Here is an 8112-nt window from a genome sequence, read left to right as displayed (position 1 = left end):
AGAGAAAGAAAATCTACTTGCCTATGGGGGTTTTCAGATTACACTTTTAAAATTAGTAAATTAAATGCTTGTTTAGCTGAGCCCACCACTGAATAATAGCACCTTTAATAAAATCCCTTCATTCAAACCAACTGTGAATGAAAACATAAGCAGATAAATTAATTTCCAGACCATGATTTCTTCATATAGAATTATATGTATCTGTAGAATAGAATAGAATAGAATTTTTATTGGCCAAGTGTGATTGGACACACAAGGAATTTGTCTTGGTGCATATGCTCTCAGTGTACATAAAAGAAAAGATACGTTCATCAAGGTACAACATTTACAACACAATTGATGGTCAATATATCAATATAAATCATAAGGATTGCCACCAACAAGTTATAGTCATATAGTCATAAGTGGAAAGAGATTGGTGATGGGAACTATGAGAAGATTAATAGTAGTGCAGATTCAGTAAATAGTTTGACAGTGTTGATGGAATTATTTGTTTAGCAGAGTGATGGCCTTCGGGAAAAAACTGTTCTTGTGTCTAGTTGTTCTGGTGTGCAGTGCTCTATAGCGTCGTTTTGAGGGTAGGAGTTGAAACAGTTTATGTCCAGGATGTGAGGGGTCTGTAAATATTTTCACGGCCCTCTTCTTGATTCGTGCAGTATACAGGTCCTCAATGGAAGGCAGGTTGGTAGCAATTATTTTTTCTGCATTATTATTTTTTCTGCATTTTTTCTAATTATCCTCTGAAGTCTGTGTTTTTCTTGTTGGGTTGCAGAACCGAACCAGACAGTTATAGAGGTTATAGTTATATCTGTACAGAATTATTCCGAAATAAATTTCAGTTCATTTAATGTATACACAAATTTGCCTGGGATTGCCATTATAGACAGTAATGAAAAATGGTCAAAGGTGAATATGGGTACCAAAATGAATGAGATCCTAACAACTGAAACAGAACATTTCTGCGACACCTTGAGATAATTTCTTGAACATAACTCCATACGAGTTAACTATAACTCCCTAACTCCTGAAAAAGGTTTCAGTCTTATTTATTTGCTTGTTGGCTTGAATCAGTCTTGATTCCTGGTAACCACATGGACAAGTCTGTGCAATTCTCCAGGAAATATTTTCGGAAGTGGTTTGCCCTTGCTTTCTTCTTCCTAGGGCTGAGAGGGAGTGATTGGCCCAAGATCACCCAGCTGGCTTTTGTGCTATTGGCAGGTACAACATTTTAATGAACAATTTGATGAACTCTTTCCTGCCTGATGTCATCTTTGTTTTTTTAATTGGCAAAGAACACCCTTAATGTATAATCAGTCTTTTTCCAATAAATGATTTATACCAGGGGTGGCTCTTTCATCCCTTTGCTGCGGCTCGCTGTTGCTGGTCGGCTCCACAATTGATAGGGCTTTTGGTTAGGACGGGTTGAGGAAAAAGAATGTCACGCTAGGAGACTCTATGGTGGGGGAACCAACTTCCAGTCAGCAGAAGAAAAATGATGCTGCGCTAGGAGGAGACTATGATAGGGGAACTGGACTTCCGATCGGCTCCAGAATCGAATGGGGGGCTTCTGGTTAGGACCTTTGTGGCTCTTTGAATGTTTAAGGTTGCCGACCCCTGATTTATACTATATGACCTTGGATTTTTTTCAGATTTTACACCTCTGAGAGCTGATGCTGCAGTGTTTCCTGTGGCAGCAAGGAGGCAACAGTGCACTTAGCAGAGACACAACATTTTGCAACTGTTAATATTACTTTTGGAAATCGTGCTGTAAGTACAGTCATATATAAGTCATCAAGGCCAGTTTACAGAATTCTGGAGCCAAGTGCAACATCAGGTTTGGGAGTCTCTTCCTCGCTGAACATACTGCCCTAAATTGACATTGTAGATGGATTCCTGCAGTAAGAGATGCTAAAACCGTGTTTCTGAAATGAAGCACCACAGCAACTGAATTAAAAATTAAAGAAGTGTTTAGAAGAAACATACAAGATACTAGACTGAAACATTTAATGTTTTCTATTTAAGACTCAAGTTCTTCTTTAGGATTAGTGCAAAAAATTATTTACAGTATATAAAGCTGTTTTCCTTTCAATCTCTCTGAAACTGCTACAGCAATTGTGCTGCCTTCAGCTAACCCAAAACAATGACCGAAAGAAAAAAGTATATGATGAGAGGAAGGAGAATAGAGAGGAGTAATTTTTTTTTTTACACCTAAGCACTAAATGCACCTTTAACTACAAACACCCTGTAATGCAACAAACTATTTTAACTAGTGTTGATCTTTATTGTCTTCCCTAGCATTGCCTGGCAGTTTTCTTAAGTCTGGCCAAATTACAAAGTACCCTTTCCTTTCCTGCTGATGCCCACACAATAGTGACATGGGGTGTAGGAGACATGATGACCATCCTTGATCATTCATCATTCATTCATTCATTCATTTCACATTTCTTGTTTCTAGACCATCCATTTCCCTCTTACAAACATGTTATTTTCACCGTTCTGAGGTTAAATGAAACCTTTTGCTTTGGCATTTTGGGTAGATCAGCTAACTTGTGCTATTTCTAACCAAACCTACTCTGTTCCATGGGCAAAATGCTACCATACACATTTCCCTTTCTATTTGATCAAAGCAAACAGTACCATTTTCTCTGCTTGTTTTCTCCCCCATCTCATTCATAACACATATGCCACATGTAAGATTTGGGGCTACCAGACCGGGTTGCAAAAATCTAGATAAATTAGAGTTTTTTTGTATATCTTTTGCTGTCACCTTGTGATTATTTATTTTTATTTTAAAAAATTTATATGGCCACCCAACTCACTCTCAGTGACTCTCCAGGATGTGGCCCAGATTTAGTGCCTACTCTCAAGCCTCCAAAACCCACCCCATACCAGATGCTAAGAAAGGAATCTCTCCTTCACTTGGGCTGCAGGCGGCTCTGGGCAGACAGACTGAAGGACAGGCAGGTTGCAGGATAGCAGACCAAAACCTTTAGTGCAGTGGTGAGTTGCCCCCTGGTTCGGACCGGTTCGCAAGAACCGGTAGTAAAACCGGCGGGAGGCTCCGCCCACCACCCCGGATGTTGTCATAGGTGATCTGCGCATGCGCATGCATGATCCCATTGAGAACCAGTAGTAAAGGTAAGTAGAACCCATCCCTGCTTTAGTGACAACAGCATTTAATCTTTCTGAGATGAATTCCACACAGTAGTCTAAACTGTTCTGTTTGTGTTGCTTGCAACTTTTCCTCCTGCCAACGTAAAACATTTATGTCTGGATTGTAGCAGTTTGCCAACAGGGTCAGAATGGCCTGTTACATGCTCTGGCCACCACAGGCCCTGACTGGTATACTCTTGCTTCTTGCCCTTCCATCCCTAACTGGGCAGATCTGGGCAGATCTGCCTTCTTCCTTTAGGAATTGTTCTCTCTTCACTGCTCCTCATTCTCTTTTGCTTTCACATCCCTTTCTTCTTTTTTCTCATTTGATGCTATGCAGGTCCTTTTGTTTGCCCTCTGCGGAACTACAGTGAGTTAAACCACACCCTCATTCCACCGTGGATCCACAGAAACTTTGTGGCAATGAAGAATTGATGGTTCAGGTTGATAAAAGCAAAAAAAAAAAGCCACTCTCTTCTCTTTCCTTCCACTTTTCCCAGCATTAGAGACTTGTTCAAAGAGTTAAGGTTTTACATAAAGTGCTAAAATGTGTAGTCATTTGTGCCTCAAACGAGAGCTCTGAGTCGTTTGATGATCGATAAGTGTTTTCTTGGCTGCCCATAATATTCTCAGAAGTCTTCTCCAACACCAAAATTCAAAAGTAACAATACTCTTTCCGTCCTGTTTTTTCAAAGTCCAATTTTTGCTTCCTTGGAGAATACAGAGAATACCAGGGCTGGCATGATTCTGATCTTTGCAGATAGAGACACATCACAGCATTTGAATAAGTCTGTGGCATATTTTTTGACTGTTTGTTCTTTTACGGTTGATGATTGAGCCAGTGGTGAAATCTGAGCCGGTCTGCTACTGGTCCGCACATGCACGTTGTGCGCCAAGAGTGTGCTGCATGCGCATGCACATTACACACCAAAAGGAGGTTTGGGTAAATAGAACAGCAAGGGGGGATCAGCTGTGCTGCACAATTTAGCTTCACTAGAAAGCAGGATTTCCTGCTTTCTAGCAAAGCTAAACTGCATGGCACAGCTGATCGTTGGAAATAACGGTTCGGAGGAACCAGTAGCTTTTTTAAACTACTGTTTCGACCAAACCAGTAGCTTTTTTTTTTTTTACTACCAGTTCACTCAAAACGGAGCGAACCAGTAACATTTCACCCCTGGATTGATCCTAAAAGACAGAAGTTATTCACACTGCAGAGATGGAGAAATGGAGTAATGGAAGACAGTCCCTTCTTAGGGGTTTTCACTTTTCTGGAACAGAATGTAATGTAGTGACAAACTCTCTTACACCAACTTTTCAACTTTTGTTAATTCCTATAACTGACTGAACATTTGACCAGCACTAAATTCATAACTTGCCAGCCTAAAATTCCTGAAAAAAACAGACTTTTCAGTCCTCAGTCACATAAGAGCACTTCAAAATCTCATTGGATAGATTTCAAAATCTACTTTGGATTGGATCCAGAATCAGGTTTTCAGTACAAGAGAAAGAGACACTTAAGCTGCTTATGTGATCTGGATTAGTCTGCTTCCTTCATTAATATTGAGCAGCTGCTAATATTCAAATTGCTTTATAAAAGAAGTTGTAGGACTAAAGCTTGGCTAATTAACGGTGGCAAAAAACCAGTGATATGGTAGCTTTTCTGGCTAAATGTTTGTGAGTTACTGCTCACTTCATCAGGTAATGAAAATGTACACTTTATAATAAAATGTATTACTCAGAAAAGGTGCTGCCGGATCCCTGATATTTTGTTACAAAGGAAGTGTGGCTTTAGGTGTCTTTGTAAGGCAGCAGAGGCACCAGTGTGAGTGACTCACACTTCTTTAGTTATTGCTTCCGGAGTTTGTAAAAAAGGCTGCAGGGAGAAGAAAATATTTTCCTTGTAAGACAAGAAATGATCATATATGTACATATCAAGCCCCATGCAGTGAGGCAAGAGGTGAGGACCACACAGATTTCCATAAAGTTTCTTTACTGCTTGTTAGGCTAATACAGAACCTGGGAGAGTGTAATAGAAATATCTCAGCTTCATTTATAGTGACCTAAATAAGGCACTCTCTTTCCTAAATTTCTCCTGACCTGGGCTGATTTTCTGTTTATGAAATAAACTTGGCCATTGACTTGCCTGCTCTTACCTCTTCTTTTGCCCTTTGCCCTTTCCTTTCCCCCATAATCTTTCACATCATGGAACTAAGTAATTCATACTTTTGCTATTGCTGTCACACATTTTTGATGATCAGAAGTGAAACGAAGGAAATAGAAAACAATAGAGGCAGCCTAATTATTCTATTATCCTTGGCATTTTGAGGCAGTTTAGTTGGAACTTTCATTTTGATCTGTCAGAAATTATGTATTAACAGAATGAGGGGCATTCTTGGTCTCTTCTCAAAATCCCCAAAGCTTTAACCAAAAACTGTCTACTATTGACCTCACCCCATTCCTAAGAGGTCTATAAGGGGCGCGCATAAGAGCACAAACGTGACTACCGTTCCCTGTCCTATTGTTCCTCTTCATTATATCCAATTAATATAGTTATTACATATTTATGCTCATATATATGCTTATATATTGTATAGTTATTTTCATGCTTATGCTTATATATACTGTTGTGACAAAAATAAATAAATAAAAAATAAAATTCTCATTCCAAAGAAAACTGGAGACCAAAAAGTAATTTGACAGGTGAAATCACATCACTCGTAGTACTTCTGATTTGTCAGAAAGCTAATGAGCATTCTAAAGAGGTGTGGATGTTTGCCATATTTTTTTTTGCTTCAAATCACTTCACACTAGCAGATTTCTCCAGATTTCTAGTTCACCAATGAACTAGCATTAATGGCTAAACTGAAGTTAAAGTTGAAGGTCCCATAGGATGGATGCTAATACAATTAATCACTTTTGTGACAACTTCATCGTGATATGTAATATTCTATTGATTATAAATAAGCATCCGTCTATAGAGAGAGATGTAAAGCCCCCACCCCCAAAAAATCTCACTAGTGATTGATTTGCATTTCAAAGCTTGGATTAGGGAAATCTTTATTTTTTAACACAATATTTTTGCATGTGAATATTTTGGAGAAATTAGATCAAATTGCTCCCTGAATTCCTCCCACAACACTATGTGAAGTGCTGCTCAGCCTCATTCTTTCATGGTTGGTTGTTAGGTAATGGATCTCTTTCTTTCCAACTAGCAGATGCAAAGGATAATACGGTAACCTGTAAAGTTATTTTTTGTTTACAGCAAATAAGGTAAAGATAAGGTTCCCCTCGCACATACGTGCTAGTCGTTGCTGACTCTAGGGGGCGGTGCTCATCTCCGTTTCAAAGCCGAAGAGCCAATGCTGTCCGAAGACATCTCCGTGGTCATGTGGCTGGCATGACTCAACACCAAAGGCGCACGAAACGCTGTTACCTTCCCATCAGAGGTGGTCCCTATTTTTTCAACTTGCATTTTTACGTGCTTTCGAAACTGCTAGGTTGGCAGAAGCTGGGACAAGTAACAGGAGCTCACCCCGTTACACAGCAGCACTAGGGATTCGAACCGCTGAGCTGCCGACCTCTCAATCTACAAGCTCAATGTCCTTTTGATCTACAAGCTCAACGTCCTAGCCCCTGAGCCACCGTGTCCCTTTACAGCAAATACTAGCATGTATATATGATTAGCATCACAACATATGAAGATCAAAAACAATCTGTATCTCTGTTAAGTGGCCTGACTTCCAGACCAATGCTAATTATGTTTAGTTTCAAAAGCATAAACAGTGCATTGCATAACCATGAAGCCTTATACATAACCAGAGTTAAATCGACCTCCTTTCACCCAACACTCCCAAACCCCTTAAAGAGTTCTCAAGAAAAGTGGAGACCTTAAGTGGAAAGGGTGTCATTAAATAAATATCCTGATTAGAAACAAGAACATGGGTACTAAAATATTTCTTGATTAATCAATGGATTGATTAATCCAAAGGAAAAAGAAAACAAACATCAGCATTACTAATGAAATTAAACGTACTTTAAAGGGGGAACTTTCTACTCTCCCTCGAATTCAGGATCATTTTTTCCTTCTACTTTTTAACAACCTTTGGAGCTGCACTCATAGCTTCATGATGGAACATTGTCATAAATGGATGAAAGAGACAATTCATGACAGTTTTTGGAGCACTCTATATATATGTGTGTGTGTGAGAGACATTATTTTGGGTAGTTTTAATTGCTTCAGACAAATTGTTCAGGGAAACATCTGCCAAGATAACTAGCTATCAAAATCCCTTGTTCTCCAAGAATTGTTTGAATATTGTATTTGTATTGTATTGTGTTGTATTGTTATATTCTAACATCTCACTAGAAGTTCAGTGTAATGAAAGGAGAGGTTCCTTCTCTTGTCCAAAACCACCCAAAGAAATAAAGTGAGAACAATTAGCTAAAGTGAGACTCAATGGACAATATAGACCACCCTCTGAGTCTTCTTAGCCAAGTTCAACATCTTGCTCACATCTCATTATAGATCTTGATTCAATCTATGTTTTGGAGTGCAGTTACTAGCACATCAGTTAACCTGAAAAAAACACATAGTGCATCCATTCTAGAATAGGAAACAACTGACATACAATTGGCCCCAACTCAATTGGCCTTTAGAAAGGTTGTTGAGAGTTATCTGTTTCCCCAGGCCTGTAGGTCATTATATGGGGGAGCCTTGACTGGCTGATACTGTCATTTCTGTTTGGATCACCATTGTATTAGTTTATTGATTTGTGTATTGTGGTTTAATATATTTTTTTCTTCTGTTTTGTTGAATTTTCTGTAACTGGAATCACTTTGATTGATCTGGGCAATGATAGAAATGTTACAAACAAACAAATGTAACATCCAGATTCATTCAGAGCAAACGGCAAGGATGATAAAATGTTCAGAATAACATCACCATGCAATCACTATATT

The sequence above is a fragment of the Ahaetulla prasina genome, chromosome 1, assembly GCF_028640845.1.
Source record: "Ahaetulla prasina isolate Xishuangbanna chromosome 1, ASM2864084v1, whole genome shotgun sequence".
In the NCBI taxonomy this organism is placed as follows: Eukaryota; Metazoa; Chordata; class Lepidosauria; order Squamata; family Colubridae; genus Ahaetulla; species Ahaetulla prasina.
Note: the sequence above shows the minus strand (reverse complement) of the source record.